General features: G+C 47.5%; 1 protein-coding gene across 2 annotated transcripts in view; it reads right to left on the bottom strand.

The window, feature by feature from the left end:
* The window catches only part of RNF152 (ring finger protein 152), a 69,821-nt gene extending 58,174 nt beyond the window's left edge, over positions 1-11,647 (bottom strand). The window contains exons 1-2 of one of the 2 annotated variants that reach the window (XM_066246512.1): positions 11,344-11,646; positions 10,027-10,150 (exon numbers count right to left, since the gene is read on the bottom strand). The gene's annotated coding sequence lies outside the window, so the exon portion shown is untranslated. Of the gene's footprint in view, positions 1-10,026; positions 10,151-11,343 lie in introns of both variants that reach the window. The other variant, XM_066246514.1, reaches the window with a different exon arrangement.
* Positions 11,648-18,575: the final 6,928 nt, after the last annotated feature.

The following is an 18,575-nucleotide window of genomic DNA, read 5'->3' as shown; positions in this document are numbered from 1 at the left end:
GGGTAGCTCAGTTGGTTAGATGTCGGTCTGATACTCTAAGACTGTGAATTCAATCATTGGTCAGGACACATACAAGAATCAACCAATGAATGCATAAATAAATAGAAAAATAAATCTACGGTTCTCTCCCTTTCTCTCTCCCTTCCTCTCTCTCACTAAAAATTAAAATGTTTTTCTTTAAAAGAAAAAGACATTCTGAGCTAGGGTTGTGGTAATGCACCTTGAGGGCTTCCAAAGGTCATTACAGGACTTTCGGTAAATAAAAGTTTGTCCTGTCACATAGGTAGGTCAAAAAATTATCTCTGATCATCTCTTTTATGGCCAGGGCCCCTAATTTAAATTCTTCTAGGTAGTTAATGGGAAGGGCAGAAGTTTCTCCATCCTGATGCTAAAACTGCCCTTGGCCCAAAACAATCTGTACACCACAAAAGCACATCTTGGGGTGACTAGTTCTGAACCCCCAAACCATCCATCCCACACATGAGAGACTCAGAGAGAAGGAATACCAGGAATTGGAGTCAGTGTTAGGTAACCTCACTCGGCAGGACGGGACAGGCCTGGCTCCCTCCCCAGCCGCCTCGGCAGGAGCAGACTCACTGGGAGACCTCCCGCGTGTCGTGGGGAGGAGCGCGTTGGCCCTGTGCACACAAGCACCCCCGTCACAGCCCTTCCTGCACTTGTGCTCACAACACAGACATGCTCCAGAAGCATCCTGGCTGCGGAAGGACAGAGCAACTCGGTCAGCGGGCATCATGTGGTTCCACCAAGAAGGAAAAAAAAATAGGAAGAGCGTAAGCTCATATGAACGCTCCAGACATCGGTGCAACAAGCAACCAAGAGCAGGTCTAGGTTTGTGCATTTTCAAAGTAGCTCTCGAAGGGCCCAGACTGAAATCCTGCAAGCAGCAACCCAGCCGGAACTAGAACCCAACTCTCAAGGCTACTGCTAAGGAATAAATTGAGTCCACCGTTCCTGCAGTAAGTATCTACTGAGTGCCTGCAGTGGGCCTAGCCCTGTGCGCCATCTCACCCCTTTATGTAACACTATGTAAGCGCCGCAAACACCACGATTTAAGTGTGATTTCTGAAAGATCCCACTACCTTCACACTTAAGTTATATAGTCTAGCTTTCTTGCCTTGATTAAACAGCTCTCTTCTTTACAATAATAATCCCATCCCCAAAAGCAGACACATAAATAAAGGGCTTGACAAAGCCACACCGTCGCCGCCTCCTGTCTTAGCCTGTCTGCTCTCTCCGGTCTCTTCTCATAGGCTGGCTGGCTGTACATCTAACCATGTATGTAAAATGTCCACTAAGCCTGACTCAGGATTCCAAACAACAATCACAGAACAAGGATAGGACCCCTCACTAGGATGACCCAACTTGCCCTAGTCCTCCTGGGATTATTCTGGTTTCAAAACAGAATGTCCCTCTACTCTGGTATCCTCTGAATTCTGGACAAACTGAGCCCAGGCCCTAGGAAAAGGTCGTCCCTTATGGAAGTCCTTCCCTTACCGGGAGGAATGAAGCCACAGGAGAGAAAAGGCTGGTGCCCTTTGGCAGTGGGCTCAGAACCAGCTTTCTCTGTCTTCCTCCTAAGGAGGCCTATCATTTCCAACTCGGGGGCCATTTACACAAAGCTTTATAGGCTCTTCAACAACACAAAAGGAATCCTCATAAATGCCAAAGACTGTTGTAATTTGGATGTGGTTGTTGCCATGGCTAGTTTAAGAGCTTCTTCTGCTTAGACCATGATCGTTCATCCCCAGATTCCCAGCCTAGCACAATGGCTGGTGGACGGCAGACGCTGAATAAAATGGACCTGAGTCATAGCTGCCGCTTACGTGGTGCTCCTGGTGTAAGGCAACCCTTTCTGTGCATGACTGCACTCTATAACTCAGTGAGGTCAACTGTCTTCCATTTTACAGGCAAAGAAACAAAGGCTCATTCAGCCTTTATTGCATCAAGGTCATTATGGCAGAACTCATATTTGAACCCAAACCAACCTTGCTTCAAGATAATTGTCAACCACTCAACTGAATTAGGATCAAGCGAGGTGGGCATGTATGGTAAGGGACCAGAATCGAGTGAGAAATGTATCAGGTTCAATTCTTTTATTCTCTGCCCTTTTAGCTTTGCCATCACCTCAAAAGCAGAAATCCAAACTAATTATGAGTTAAGTTCACAGATTAAGCTACAGCACAGCCGGGATCTTAGTTAGAATTGTGCAGAATTATGGCTGACAAATAGTAGGCGCTCAGTATTTAAATGTAATAAACACAATTGTATATCTAAGTCACTGTTGTTCAGTGTCTCAAATGCTGTTACCCCCCACCATAGGTGAATAGGTGGATTCTGAAGCATTAATGTGGAGAAAGCTATAGACAGACAGGTACTTAACCACAGTTAAAAGTGTCTCTCTATCTGCATTGTTGAATTAGCTGTTACTCACTTAAAATGACAGTAATCCTTCTGTCTCAGACAACAAAGGGGCAAATTCTCTAAACAAAGTAGGGACAAATTTCCAGAGCTCTCCAACCACTTTTAATTGCATATTAACCTTCAGGGAAGCAATTTGCAAACCTACCCCAGAGCAATACAACTGCAAAAGAATACTTTGTTTTGGGGACATTTATCTCAGCTCCATTCACTATTCATCAAACTGAGAACATTTTAATGTTAATATATTCCTGGTCATTTTCTTCAAGCAGCTGAACACATTTCCTCTTTCAGAATAAACACTATCCATAACGATCAGGCCTTCCGGACTGTTCAAGAGCTTCCATCACATGGATGAGTATTCCAAAATCAAAAGAAGTGAGGTAAACAGTTGTCTATCACAAAGGTACTTCCAGCCACAAGTTAATTAGGAAGTGAGATGTGATAGCTAGTTGTGGGCAACTGTCACCCATTGGTGTCAAACCCAAACAGCTCAGTCTGCTTCTGGAGACGGTGGGGTGACCTAGTGAAGTATAAAGTTACGTTGGTCAAATAAGTTTGTAAAATATGATTTTCATGTTCGCTCGCTTATACTTGGTGTTGGGGGCTGGGCAGCGCCAGGTATATGTGGTCTGTGAAATTGCAAATTACCTTGCTGCTTGGGAAGGGCCATTGTTTTTGCTAATGGTTGCTGGAGGAGAGGTTTTCATGCCAGAAAGTTTTGAAAAGAGAGTAGTAGAAGAAAGAAGCCATGTTTGCAGAGTGAGAGGAGAGAATGCAGAGTGCTGAAGGAGAAGCTATGTTGGCAGGGAGAGAGTAGGTGTGCAGAGGTGAGAGGCTTTTGCGAGCTCCACTGAGACTGGTGGGAGCTTTGATTCTAGGAGACACTGGAGAATATTCTCCTGGTTGTGGAACCGGAGAAAGTGTCAGTGGCTTTGAGAGCACTGTGTGTTTGCTCGTGGGCCGGTGTGAGACTTTAATAAAGGAACGGCCCACCATTTTTTGGCTCCACTGTTTCTTTACCGTCTGTTTGAATTCAATGAGAACATGCATGTGCATGGCCACGACGGCCGTGACTACTGGCCGTACAAGTTCCAATGCTGTTTGCTCTATGTCACTAAGGAGAGAGAGTTTTTGTTTTGGGAGAAGCAGGCAAACTGAAGTCGAAAAACAGACTGTCGATAACAATCCACTGTGTTAGCATGTTGCTTCTCAGCAAGATCATGCACCTCCCAACCAACGGCACACACACTGTAGCCTGGCAGCCCTGAATTGATTCCATTTTTAATCTTTTTTTTTAAATTTTTTTAAAAATTCATTTTAGAGGAGAGAAAGGGAGAGAGACAGAGAGGGAGAGAGAGGAGAGAGAGGAGATAGAGGAGAGAGAGACAGAGAGAGAAGGTGGGGAGGAGCTGGAAGCATCAACTCCCATATATGCCTTGACCAGGCAAGCCCAGGGTTTCAAACCGGCGACCTCAGCATTCCAGGTCGACGCTTTATCCACTGCGCCACCACAGGTCAGGCCATTTTTAATCATTATTAATGCAAGTAGGTAGAGCTCTTCAAAGTAAGTCTAAGTTCGATTAAATCTACAGACCAAAGTATCCATAAATCCTTTATCACAGTGGGTCAAAGACTTTGGTGCTATGAATGATTGAGTGTTTTACTGAGCCCTTGCTTTGTATAAACATTGGAGGGACACAAATTGGTCCAACCTGACCCCATCTTTATTTTTTAGGATCTTGCCAAGGAACTGAGATCCTGCTGGCCCCAATCTCTACATTGCCAGCTGAGCCATGACTATACAGGTGCTGCTTGCTGGGACTCTTGGGATGTGGAGCTTGATGACAAAGGACATACTGAGACATCTTTTCAATACACTTCCCCTTGGCTTGAGCGAGTTTCTGTTCTTTCCAATTAAATAGAAAGAAAAAGGCATGTCAAGCTTAGGTGACAATGCAAGAGAATCCGTGATAAGTGCCCTTTGTAGAAGGAACAAATAAATGTTGAATGAAATGAAAGCTGGGGGCAACTGTGTCAAAGAACTTTGGAGGAGTGAGGGACTGTAAGGTCTAAAGAGATAGAGTTAAGCCCTGGGCCTGGTTGCTAAGAGGGTGGAGCATCATCTCAGTACCTCAAGGTTGCAGGTTCAATCCTTGGTCAAGGATCATACATACAAGATTCAACCAATGAAAGCATTAAAAGGTGGAAAACAAATCAGTCTCTCTCTCTATAAAAAAATTTTTTTTAAATAAAATACAAAAAAGCGAAATGAAGAGATTACACAAAGTATCTTTGAGGAACATTGGGTTAACCATTCCAGCTAACGAGGCGTCAGAAATCAGGCAGAGTAAGGGTCAAGGTTGAAAAGAAAGTCTGGGCATCGAACTGGGGATAACTTTAAGGAAAGAATATGAACTTATTCCCACCTCCCACCAAAAAACAACGGACGTTACAGAAGGATACTGAGCAAGAAAACAAACAATTAAGACAGTCTACATCCTAAGGGGGAAGGTGTTTGTAATGTGGGTTGGTAGTGGGCATGCCAGGAGGTGATGGTACCCATTCTAATCGCCCAGAGAGAAACAAGGTTCTCAGCTAGGATATGCAGTCAGGATGGAAATTCAGGAAAAGTGGGAACTGACCCTAGGGAAGGGCAGTTAACCTGTTTGTAAACAGAATACCAATATTAATAATATGGGCTTCCCAGTTCCACAGTATCTGTCAAAGCCTTCGCCAAACTCTCATCAATTCTTGTAGAAGCTCAGTGAGGAGGAGTATATCAAGTGTGATTATCTGGATTTGTAAGTGGGAACTAAGCCAGAAAAGCTGCATTTCCCTGGTGGGCAGGAGTAAGACCCGGCAGAGAGAGAAAACAGAAGCCTGGGAAGCAGCACCTGTGATTCTAGTCCACCTGGACCTCCCCTACCCCGGGCATCTGCAGTGCAATGCCTTTTGTGTGAGAAGGTCGGCACCCCAGGAAGCCCCTGTGATGCTGAAGTAAGTTTTATCATGCAGGATGTCTGCAGTGAGTTTAATCTATGCAGGAATTAACAAACAAATAAGGCATCTTTTCCTACTTATCCCCTCCCCTCCCAGGGGAGCACAAGTGGCCCCCCACAACTCCACAGGGAGTGTCCTCCCAGCCATCCAGGCCCAGAAATCACAAGCAAGAACCACCCAAAGGACATGCAAGTAGCTAGCATATACAAGGCTTGAGGCCGCTTCTTCTCCAAACCTTACAGTGACAGTAAGTGGAAAACCAGAAGTGGAAAACCCTTAGACATAAAAACAAGTGCTTACTTTATCCACACTCTGCTTTTAATCATTGAGGCTGACTCCTGGAACAAACGAGGCCATGCAGAAGGAGCAGGAAAAGCAATGCCTTCCTCCCTCTTGGCTTCCAGGACTTTGTGTCCGGCAGGGCCAGAAGCTACACTCCACAAGTGTTCTCTACCTGGACGGCTGGCTTCATTATGAAATTAAAGCTGTGGGGAGCCAGAGGCCCAACAGAATAGAGAGATGTATTTTAGAGCTTCCCAAATATATTTCAAGACTAGTCCCTCTGGGCTTAATTTTCCCTCTGGCTGTGCCTCCTTTGCAGCCCAGCCTGCACTGGTTCTTGGAGGTCAAGGATATATCTGGTTCCCTTGCTGGTTTCCTGGTTGCTCATCTCTCACTTCAGAACCTTTTTGGGTGCAATCTTTTGTCACTCAAGGGACGCTGGACCAGAGGGTTGAGGGCTGCCTCTGCGTTCTCAGGGCGACATGCATGCCCTCTAGTCGCTGGGACTTGGGGGCTAACACCCTGTTAACTGGGTCATCCATGTACGGAGAGCTGTCTTTGTCAAGAGGACTTCAAGGAGATGATTACTGAGTCAGAAGCAATACTATTCTGTTAAATCCCATGCTTATGATAAAAGTAAATAAATACAAATTGCATCCTAAAAATTCTAATCCATGCTTGTCTTGGTCACAACATGAACAAAGGTATCTGAGTGACCAGTGTTCTCCACAACAGATTCTACAAGCCACCAACTGCTTGGTCCACAGCTCTTGACAACGCCTATGTCACAGCACCCAACTCCTTGCAGGGAGAGTGCGACAAGGAAGGCCCTAGGACTTAACCACCATCATAGTCACCATGCTTGTGGATGGAAGTACGCATGCCCCAAAGGTCTCTCTCTGGGTGTTTTATCAGTCCTGTGACCAAAAAGAGCTCTTCTCCACATGCTCCTTCCAAACATCAAAGTAACAAGAGGGTGACCCAAGGCTACAAACATCTCTGACCCCTCTAGGTCTTATCTGTTGCCCTACAGTCTTTGCTAGGTGGGGCCACCTTCTGGGTGGCACTAGGCCCTTTGCCATTTTTTCTACCCTGAGTTGTTCCAAACAAACTCAGGAAGTCTTAGACAAGAGGCAGATGGTGAGGGAGAGAAAGTCTGTAGGTAACACCTCTCTGTTACATAATGCTAAACACCAAACCTCCCAGAACCAGACGCAGAAATATCTCCTGGACTAGCAATTCGGAATAAACAACTACTCGAAATAGGCAAAAGAGAGAAACTTGTAATTTTTTAATTTGATAACCAGTATACAGTCATTATAGTTTGGGGTGGCCCCAGATTCTTTACAATATGTATCATTCATTCATTCAACTGATACTTGTGTAACAGCCGATATTGACAAAGCACCGAGCAAGGGCCAGCAGGTACACACTTCATGACCTTGTCGAGGCCACGTCACTGGTGTACATCATTATGTTCTCCTCACTCACATCCCGCTCTCCCTTGTGGGTACCAGAAATATTGACTTGTGGATAACGTGGTCACAGGACTAGTCCTGGCCTTTAAAGCAGTGTCAGTCACTTCCAGGTCAGCTCCTGTCATGACTAGAACAAGATCCTCTAGCTTCCTTTCCAAAGCTGCAGTGATCTTGCCATCATGCTCAAGATCACATCTCCATCAGTTTGGGTCCCTGAGTGACTGCAGTGAGCAGGGCCCACCTGCCGACCACAGTGGACACAGAGCATAGAAGAGAGAAACTGTACTCAGCCGCTGAGATTGCGAAGTTCTTTGTTACAGCAGAATAACCTATCTTGCCAATACATTACTGTGTAAAAGACAGAAACCTGCAAAGCCCCCACACACACTTCTGTTTTCTAAATCAGATCATACAGGAAAAACAGAATTTGTTTCAAAATTAAAGTGCAGAAGAGACAGAATACAACCGTGAAACATAGAGGGTGCCAATAGGATAGCCAGATTCAAACAACTGGGAAAGAGCAAGGAATGAAAACAGAATGACCTTTCAACAACAGTGAAATTTAACCATTCATGAAATTCAGCTGAAGAGTTTAAAGGCTATGAAGAGAAGGTCACCTTCTAACAACAGGTCCAGTCAGTCACAAAGTAGTGAGTTCCCCAATCAAAGAGGCATTCAAGTAAAGTCTAGATAATCATATGCCCCCTCCTCAGAAATCCAATACTACTCTGTTTCTCTCTCTCTCTAGCTTTCACTGAACTTAACTAGAATCAAGTAATCATTTTCCCATGACCCTGTGAGCTCCCTGAAGGTGGTTCATTTTTATGTCTCCACACCCCACCCTCACCCCTTGACCCTGATCACAAAGCCCATTATCTAATTATCTATCAGGTGCTTGATAAACATCTGCTGAATAAATCAAATGAATGTTGTAGAAAGCCATGGAGGCAAAGGTTGGTCTAATAACCTCTAGGGCCGCCCCCAACCTAATGCTAAACACACTCCTGCAGACATCTGTAGGATGGAGAGCCTCCACCTAAAAAATAAAAATAAAGATGAACATCAATACAACACTTTAGTATGATTTATTACTGTACACAATCTAAAACCACAGTGAAACCTGACACTGCACTATAGCCATCTTTGTTCCTAGACGTGCATTTACATGTGGAGGCAGCTGCTTCCCCATTTGGAAGTGTGTGTGTGAGGTGTCTATTTTTCTAATTAAAAAAAAGAAAGAAAAGAAAAGAAACACCACACCCTTTGTTTCTATTGCATTATTACACTCCCTATTACCCCATCACGTGGTTTTTTTCTCCTTACAGGCACACAGGACACACCCTGCATTATTGCTGACATAAAAATTACTTGTCAAAATACCTCTATTCCTAACACCATTACAAATCTGATCTAAGGCCTTGGCTTTTGTTCCAGCTGGGACTGGAGAACTCACCAACTTCTCCTAGTGATCCCTGCATGCTTTGAGCAGAAGGACAAATGGCAGTGTCACTTACACTTTTTAAAGTCACCTTTCAAAACCTTTCCTAGAGGTGAACGGCAAATCTTACAAGTTTTATTTTATTTTATTGACTCTTTAATTTTATTTATTTATTATAGAGAGAGAGGAAGAAGAGAAATAGGCACAGAGAGAGAGAGAGAGAGAGAGAGAGATCGATTTGTTGTTTCACTTATTTATACATTCATTGGTTAACTCTTGTGTGTGTCCTGACCAGGTATCCAATCTGCAACCTTGGCATATCCATAGGACACTCTAACAAATTGAGCTATCCAGCCAGGGCTTTAGCCTATTTTTTTAAGCAATTTGGGAATAAAATGGTGAAGAGAGAATCTGCCACAGATAACATGCTGCTTCTACTACTGCAGAGCCAGTGAGAGCACCAGTGACCAGTAGCCTTTGGTCCTCAGCAACCCCTTCTTCCTACAAGACAAACCCCCGAGTCCATTTCCAGACCCGTGTTTTATCCCCTGCAACTTGTGCAGGACGCGCGGGGACTCTGCCTTCTAGGAGAGAATGCCAATGCCAAGGTGTCCTAATACGTCTGAAGGTTACGTTTTCATTGAGCTCTATCAAGATAACCCCAGATCTGGTTAGCTTGACATCAAAACAGACCTATCCTTGGAAAGAAAAGAACAGGCCAGAGTTTTTGGAAAAGAACCAACAACCTAAAGATAAAATGCAGACTGAGAGCCTAATGGTTCACAGGTTTATAAATGGAAACTTAACTAAAGCTCTGTTTTCTGTTCTTTCTGCTTCTCCCCCCTCCCCCAAGAGCCCTCCCTCCCACCTCCCAGTAACTTACACCTGGCACATTGATTGTGCAAACACAATGACAAGGAATGGATGAGGGAGAGACGTTATTTTGTAAGAAAGTCACTACATTTGACCAGTGCCCTAATTGAGTGCTGGGTCAAATTTATAATCAGTGCCTTATGATTGATAATACCTTTTCAACAAACACTATCCCACTGAAGCCAAAATATATTACTACCGATAAGAAAGCAGGCATGTATTCAAACCCCACATTCAGATGCAGCTGCCTATGTACTGGTTATGTGAAAATGCTCATCAAAAGAACCGAGGTGGCATTTATACGACCCCAAAGGCACCCTGCCTGCCCTAGATGACTTCTCCAAAAGAAAGGTTTAAAGTCACGGACAATTTCTCTCCAGAGCCCCCACTCCTGTGCCACAGATAGGAACGGAATGGTGTGATGCAAAAACCACCCAAGCGGCCCCGTGCAAACGCTGTTGGCCCAAATGACCCAGAGACACCAGGCAGCTACTCAAGATGATTGGGGGTTACCTGAATCTGTCACCGAGTCCCTTTCACCCCCTTCCGCGTGCTGACATCAAGTGGAAACGGTACGCGTTTGGGAAGCATGAGGCCGACAAGCAGGAAGCACAATTGAGTCTTAGCTTTGTTCAGCCTGCAGTGAAATACATGCAGTAAGGGTTAGATACGCGCAGCAGAGAAAGAAATCTGAGCATCCTCCCGGCCAGTGGCGGTGCAGTGGGTGCACGGAGCGGGTGGGGGAAGGCGGCCGAGGTGTGGAGGGCTAGTGGGCTGTGGAGGAGGCAGAAGCTGCCTAATTGTCTCTATAGAATAAATATCCATCCCCCCCCCCCGCACCCTCTGCAGTCTCCCCCGCCCCCCAAGTTCTCCTCTGGTGGTAGCGCTTCTGCTAGCAACTGTAATCCCTCAAGAAAGAAAGACAAGGAAGCGCAGAATAACATCTCGGGGCAAATACACGCTAGTGAAATATACTAGGTAAACCCGGTTATATGGGAATGCGGGGCGCCCAGTCACCCGTCCAGACAGACACACCAGCGCTGCACTCGCAAGCATCCGTCTTCCTTCACGCCCTCCTCCACCTCATCAAGTGACTGTCACTCTGTTTTGCCTATTTCTCTACTCTTCTCCAAATCATGCCACGCTACCCCCACCCGTCCCCACCTTAGGCGGGATCTGGGGGTGCCCCTTCTCGAGTAGCATCCCACGAATCCAGCCTGCTTTGTCTTGCCGCTGCCCTTCCAGGAGCAAGAGCCCCAGGCGCATGGGTTTGCACAAAAGACCCCCAACATCTAGCCCACCACTGCGCCTTCTTCTCCTGAGAGGGACCGCGGGGCCGCACAGGGGCGCGCGAGGGCAACTTCTGCAGGTGGGGAAGGCGCTCAACAAGGGGCTGCCAGAGGACCTACTCGGGTGTGCGGGGTGGAGGCGCAGCTGGGGCGCGCAGCGCCGGCAGGCTACAGCTCCTCGGGACCGGAGCTCCAGGGGGCATCCGAGGACTCACAGAGCCGCCGACAGCGCCATTCCCCACCCCACTGCCTTGCCTTAGCCTCAGCTGACAGCCCAACTCCACCAGCGCTCAGGACAAATGGAACTCCAGAGACCACCTCCCCGCGCCCCGGGGCCTCCCCTCCGTGAAACCCCTTTGGCCCCACCACCCTTGTCCACCAGCCAAAAGGTACCGGGCCAATACACCTGGCGGCGGCTTCTCTTTCCCGCGTCCCTGCTCTGGGTGCGGCTGCGCGGGGGGGGGGCGCAGACATCCCAGCGCGCCCCTCTCGCCGCCCCGGATCCAGGGTAGGCAGAGGAGAGAAACAAACCGAAACTCACCGAGTTCTCTCGGCAGCAGGCTCGGGCGCTCTCTACAGCGGCAGCGGCGGTGGTAGCATCGCCGGGTGATCCCAGCGCGCCCGCCACCCGCTCTGCTAGACACGCGGGGCGCCAGAGCAGGGCGAGCGCCGGGAGCGCGGCCTCGGAGTCTGCAGCCCCTGCTCCCTGCCCCGCCCTTGGGGAGGCGGCCCACCTGCCCCACCGCCCTCCACGATCCCAGCCGGACACTGCAGCCAGGCGCTCGGCAGCGAGCGGGAGCTTTTGTGTCACCGCCCACACTGAGACACCAAAGGGGGTGGGGGCGGGAGGCCGGGCTCCCCTCCCCGTGGCACCGCCCCTCCACGGCGGCTCCACCTCCTCCTGTCCCCTCCTCCTCCCACGTTTGTCCCAGACGGCTGTAGGTCCTGCGGGAATGGCAAACCACCCCAGCGGTGGGGAGCTGCCTCCCCTATCTCGTGCTCTCCCTCGGCCTTGCCCCCATGGGCCGAACCTGGGCGGGGACCTCGACGTTGTCTTTTCCACGCGCATCAGGGAGCCTGAGTTGGAATCAAGTATAGGAGGAGGCCGAGCTCAGCCGGCAGAAGGACAGGGCGGAGGGGGCGGGGGCTGGGGACGAAGCTGGCGGGAACCAGTCTGCCACTCTGGACCCGGGACCTAGTGAGGGAGGAGTTGAAATTGTCACGTTTCCAGAAACTGCCTGGATCCGCGTCACCGCACATACTTTTTGGCTGACCCTTGAAGTTCACGTTGTTAGACCGGGGCGGGACCTGTTTTCATGGACCAGAGGCCCAGATGCGGTTCTGCACGGTCTGGCTCCCTTGGATGGGGTAGGGGAGAGCAGGAAGGTGCAAGTCCTGAGGGTTCTGTGACAGCACCAACCACCGGACCTCCGGCCAACCCTAATCTCCACCTTAAAACTGAAGTCCTCCGGTAGGGACGTGCTTAGAATGTCCAGTTCCTCCAAGAAAGCCTAAAGGCGCAGTCCTTGCTGCAAAATAGGAAAATGGATGAGGGAGGTCGCTGGTGGAGGCCGGTTTCCCCGCTCTCTGGTTTGAAAGGGTTTCTATGCAGAATGAAGACCCAGAACTCGGTTCTATGACTTGGGGGGGGAAAGGTAAGCCTGCCGACTTTCCCTGGAGCTGCCACACAAGGTTCAGTGGAGTGGTCCCTTCGTCGCCTTTCCCAGCTGCCCGGATGGAGCTATCTCTATGTCCTCCAGTCCTGTCCAAAAGGAAGGATCTGCCATTTAACCTCTCCTAAGAACTCAGGGAAGTATTTCTGCCAAGATGGTGAAAAGAAAACCCTGTGAACCAAATGGGAAATCTACGTGACCTACTGAAATTCCTAATTTATCCAACTCAACTGACCATCCTTGTCTTGTCCCACAAATAAAACCTGTTATAGTGTTTCCAAATGTGTTCCTAGCACATCCTGAAATGAGGCACCGAGACACATAAAGCTTGAGGAATGTCAGTCCTCTCCAGGGTTCCCAATGACAGCATTCACCTAGCTAATCCCTGTGCTTTTGTTCTCTGAAGTTCCGTTTTCTACTGCACCCTTGGCAGGAGTGGAAGTTATATGAGTGCTTTAAAAGCCTAAGACAGTGGTCGGAAACATTTTTGGCTGAGAGAGCCATGAACGCCACATATTTTAAAATGTAATTCCTTGAGAGCCATACAACGGATCCGTGTATGTTACACATTATCCAATAAAAACTTGGTGTTGTCCCAGAGGACAGCTGTGATTGGCTCCAACCACCCGCAACCATGAACATGAGCGGTAGGAAATGAATGAATTATATTTTTAACATTATTATACATAAGAATGTTTTATATTTTTAACATTATTATTTTTTTTTTTTCATTTTTCTGAAGCTGGAAACAGGGAGAGACAGTCAGACAGACTCCCGCATGCACCCGACCGGGATCCACCCGGCACGCCCACCAGGGGCGACGCTCTGCCCACCAGGGGGCGATGCTCTGCCCATCCTGGGCGTCACCATGTTGCGACCAGAGCCACTCTAGCGCCTGGGGCAGAGGCCACAGAGCCATCCCCAGCGCCCGGGCCATCTTTGCTCCAATGGAGCCTTGGCTGCGGGAGGGGAAGAGAGAGACAGAGAGGAAAGCGCGGCGGAGGGGTGGAGAAGCAAATGGGCGCTTCTCCTGTGTGCCCTGGCCGGGAATCGAACCCGGGTCCTCCGCACGCTAGGCCGACGCTCTACCGCTGAGCCAACCGGCCAGGGCTTAACATTATTTTTTTATTAAAGATTTGTCTGCGAGCCAGATGCAGCCATCAAAAGAGCCGCATCTGGCTCACAAGCCATAGGTTCCCGACCCCTGGCCTAAGAGAGCCCAGAGTAGAAGACTTCAAGAGTATTTTCAACCTCAACTTGAGGACAGAAAAGAAGTTTTTTTGTTTTTTTTTTAATGAGAAGCTAATGAGAGTATTAAAAACTCAGATATTGGCCAGGAGCTTGGAATAGGACAGTGAGTTATAACAACCCAAGATTTTACTAGGAAAATTTAGCCCAGAAATATTATGATTATCCAAGAGTGACTTTAAAGACTACTTTTAAGAAGCTAATTTCAGGGATCAGTAATGTTTTCAAAATGTTTAAACTTTGTTCAGCTGCTTTCAAAGCGATTCTCTGGGCAGATCCAAGCATTCAGCGTGGTGTGGGTAAAGTGCTACCATCCTTAGCTATCATTCCCAGTGGCTGGTATTTTAATTCACATAGCATCATGGGTGTTCTGTGTTTCGTCCAGTCTTGCAAAGCTGTCACACAGGGAAGGTTAATTAACTGGGGCAGACTGGGATAAGCCCATTCCTAAGACTAGTCGGGAGGTCAGTACTGGGGCAGGCAGCAACAGTCTGAGGCAGGGAAGGGACAGGCAACAACATGTCCTGAAAACAGACGCCTCAGTGAGGCAGTTCCAGGAGCAAGGTGGCTGGAACCAGGTCGTGATCAGAGCTGCAAGCTCAAAGCTTCCAGAATCCCACTCCAGACGGAGGCACTGCCCATGCCTGGGAATGAGACAGGACCCCAGGTCGTGATCAGAGCTGCAAGCTCAAAGCTTCCAGAATCCCACTCCAGACAGAGGCACTGCCCATGCCTGGGAATGAGACAGGACCCCAGGTCGTGATCAGAGCTGCAAGCTCAAAGCTTCCAGAATCCCACTCCAGACGGAGGCACTGCCCATGCCTGGGAATGAGACAGGATCCCAGGTCTTGATAAAGTAGATTGTCAGGGTGGGGCCCCAGTGCTGGGGAGAAAGATAAGTAGAGGTTGGTTCATGAATTCATTTAACAGATATTCCTTGAGTTTGGACTAAGAATCGGGAACCAGGCTGTAGGTTTAGGACAGAGAAGAAAACAGGCCCAACTTCCTGCCTTCACAGAACTTACAGTCTGTGGTGTGGGGTAAAGTGCTTCCATCCTTGGCCATCCATTCCCACTGGCTGGTATTTTAATTCACTTAGCATCAGGGGTGTTCTGCCAAGGAAGCAGAGAATACACAACATTAAAAATAAGTTTGACAGTGAAAAGGGGGAGGGGAGAAAATCAAGCACAAAGGGGGGTTCCGAAGACTCCAGTGGAAAAGGGCTGGAGATTTAGCTCCGTGGTCAAGGAGGTGCCTCTTGAGCAGAGAGCCAAAGGAAGTGAGGTGACAAGCCATGCCAGTCACAAGGGAAGACTTCCTGTTATCAGAGTGCAGAGGGGCTGTTCAGGCAGACCTTGGAGAGTCTGCGAGTTCGGTTCCAGATCAGCACAATGAAGTGAGTCATCTTCTTTTTCTGGTGGAGGGTCTTGCCTTCAGTTTGTTAAAAAAAAAAAAAAAGAAAGAAAGAAAGAAGGAAAAGAAAAGAAGAGAAAGCAACCTCTATGAAGTACAATAAAGCTAAGCACAATAAAATGGGGCATGCTTGTACTTCCCCAAGGACAAAGGCTGAGAGACTGGAACTGGGTCACAAGGTCAGTCAGACCAATAGCAGAGATTGATGCTTAGTTGCCTGAGGTTGAATTTAAACTGCTCAAATCACAGCAGGGCTGAGTTCTTATCTCTGTACCTGCAGCAAGGAGCACAGGTACTTATAAATTTTTACTGAGCTAAGTCCTTCAATCTTCAAGGACCTGCGTGGGGCAGAGACAAGGTGCCCCTATAATACCCAGGACAGCCCTTCACTCTGGGAGGACGTTTCCACCAAAAAAGTGTGTTGATCTCTTTCATCTCCTTTCCTTTCTTTCTGATCAGGGCAGAGATTATCTTTCCATTTGTAACTAGCACACTAAGTGGAGGGAAAGAACAAAGAGAGAGAGAGAGAGAGAGAGAGAGAGAGAGAGAGAGAGAGAGAGAGAGAATGACAGAGAAGGAGAGGAAGGAGGATCAGGACAGGAAAACAAATCCAGCTCCATGTTTTCTACCCTAAAGATCTTAATCCAGCCTAATAATGAGGGTGAGTTTTCTGTTTAACATGTGTGAGGTTTACACGTTAAAATTTCATCTTGAAACCAAATTATAGTGATAGGTGCACATTTAAAACAAGTGGGTTTTATGACACATTAATTACACCTCAACAAAGTTGTTTAATAACATTGAAGCACGCACCTAGTTTAGACCACTTTTATGTCAGTGATAAGACGCACGAACATATTTAACCAAATACATTATCATGCTTCCTAATAGATGTTTAACCCAATTGATTTGCATGAAATAGAAAAGTATGTTTTGGTCTCTGCCCCTGGTTTCTGACACTGAGCTCCTAAATCACTTGGAATTTCCTGGGTGATAGGAGCGGTTTTTGTCCTTCTAATAAGGTGACTCTTGGCAGGCTCCTTATTAACTCTGGACTGAGGCTGGTCACCAGAAAGACTAAACCATGATTAGCAGTTTGGGATTTTCAGCCCCACACCCATTCTCCCAGGAGGGGAGAGGGAAAGGAAGTGGAGTTAATGATCCACCACGCCTGTGTGATGAAGCCTCCATAAAAAATCCTAAGCCTGACCTGTGGTGGCGCAGTGGATAAAGCGTCGACCTGGAAATGCTGAGGTCGCCGGTTTGAAACCCTGGGCTTATCTGGTCAAGGCACATATGGGAGTTGATGCTTCCAGCTCCTCCCCTCCCTTCTCTCTCTCTGTCTCTCCTCTCTCTCTCTGTCTCTGTCTCCCTCTCTTCTCTAAAAAAAAAAAAAGAAGAAATAAATTTTTTAAAAAAAAGGTTTTCAACACAAAAATCCTAAAAGTATGGGGTTCAGAGAGCTTCCGAGTGGGTGAACACATGGAGGTAGGGAGAGAGGGGTGCGTTTGGAGAGGGTGTGGGAGCTTTGCACCCGTTCCCATGTAGCTAGCCCTGCACAGCGATTCCATCTGGATGCTCACCTGTATCTTTTATCATGTGCTTTTAGAATAAACTGGTAAGTAGTCAGTAAGTGGTGTTCTTGAATTCTGTGAGCTGCTCTAGCAAAAGTAATCAAATGCAAGGAGCATGCCATGGGCACCTCCGATTTATAGCCCATCTGTCAAGCACATGTGGCAACCTAGACTTGAGATTGGCATCTCACGGTGGGGAGCAGTCTTGTAGGACTGAGCCCTGGACCTGGGGGACCTGCCACTACGTCCAGGTACATGGGTTGTTAAATTATAGCACGCTCAGCTGATGATGCAGCAAACCACATGGGGGGTGGGATGGGAGGAAGCCACACATTTGGTGACCAGAAGTCTCAGAAGTGAAGCGTTAGGTGTGAAAGTAAAGAAGAAAAATACAGGAGAAAGAACGAATTTTTCTTACTCTATTTGAAATTTTATTTTTCCCTTATGGGATATCTGCCACCTTAAAGAATATAAATATGTCTTTCTAAAAGTCTAAAAGAAAATCTTCAAGCACATATAGTCTAAGATAGCTTACTAATAATGACTACTAAAGAGGATACACATTTCAAAACTGGCTTTTATTTGGGGGCCCTACTTAAACCAGTCCTAACAGACTAATTACTCTGATAAGGTGTTCTAAGTGAGGAAGGCACTTGTTGGGCAGATAAAATATATTATGCTCACTTTGTTAAAGATGGCACTGTCTACATGGAAGCCCGTCGCTCATGTGATTGTTTGGGATGGGCATGACTGTATTAATGTGTGTTGGGGGCGGGCTGTGGGCAGGCAGGATCCTTGGAGCCTGGGGCTTGGTTTTAGGACTAAGCCTTTCCCACCCTTTTTGATGTGGGGTGGACTTTATATCAGAGACTTCCCTATTTTGTATATTGGATTAAAGGTTTTGATTTCTACACTATAAAATAAATGGGGCAGACCGGGAGCTTCCTCACTCAGTTCCTGAAATTAGCATTAGAGAGGAGAGCAGAGAAAGGCCACATGGAGGAGGCCAGGAGAAGCAGCCAAGATGGCAGAGTGCTGAAGGAAAAGCCAGTTAGTGCAGAGTTTGTGCAGGGAGAAGGAGTTGGGGAACAGAGGTGAATAAGACTGGTGAGCTAGAAACCTTTGATTCTAGGAAACTTGGATAAGTCAGTAGCTTTGTGAGCACTGAATGTGATTTGGGTTTTGGAGCCCAGTGTGCGTTTTTACTTGCCCGCCCCGTGCAAGCTAGGATTAAAGATGATGGCCCACCAGTTTTTGGCTCCATTGTTTCTTTACCGACTGTCGGAATCTAATGCGAACCTGCATGGGCCAGGCGGCTGTAATGGTGGCCATTATACTGACTTTACAGCACTATACATGACACGGTGTCTAGAACCAGGTATTATCTAAGGACAAACAAAATACTGACAATATTCTGGACACCCCAAAGGATTTTGCAGGGGCTATATTCAGATTGCTTTCCTACAAGTGGTGATGGGTTAGTGTAAAGCCAGTAGCCACGGCCACCATCACAGCCGCCTGGCCCATGCAGGTCACATCTGATTCGGACAGACGGTAATGAAGCAACGGAGCCAAGAACTGGTGGGCCATTACCTTTAATCCTACTTGTACCCAGCGGGCAAGTAAAAACACACTGGGCTCCAAAACCCACTCATTCAGTGCTCACAGAGCTACTGATTTATCCGAGTTTCCTATAATCAAAGGTTTCTAACCTCACCAGTCTCATTCACCTCTGTTCCCCATCTCCTTCTCTCTGCACAAACTCTACACAAACCAGCTTCTCCTTTAACACTCCACCATCTTGGCTGCCTCTCCTCTCCTCCACGTGGCCTTTCTCTGCTCTAATGCTAATCTCAGAAACCGAG

The sequence above is a fragment of the Saccopteryx bilineata genome, chromosome 11, assembly GCF_036850765.1.
Source record: "Saccopteryx bilineata isolate mSacBil1 chromosome 11, mSacBil1_pri_phased_curated, whole genome shotgun sequence".
NCBI classification, from domain to species: domain Eukaryota; kingdom Metazoa; phylum Chordata; class Mammalia; order Chiroptera; family Emballonuridae; genus Saccopteryx; species Saccopteryx bilineata.
This window is presented reverse-complemented; position numbering and strand designations above follow the sequence as displayed.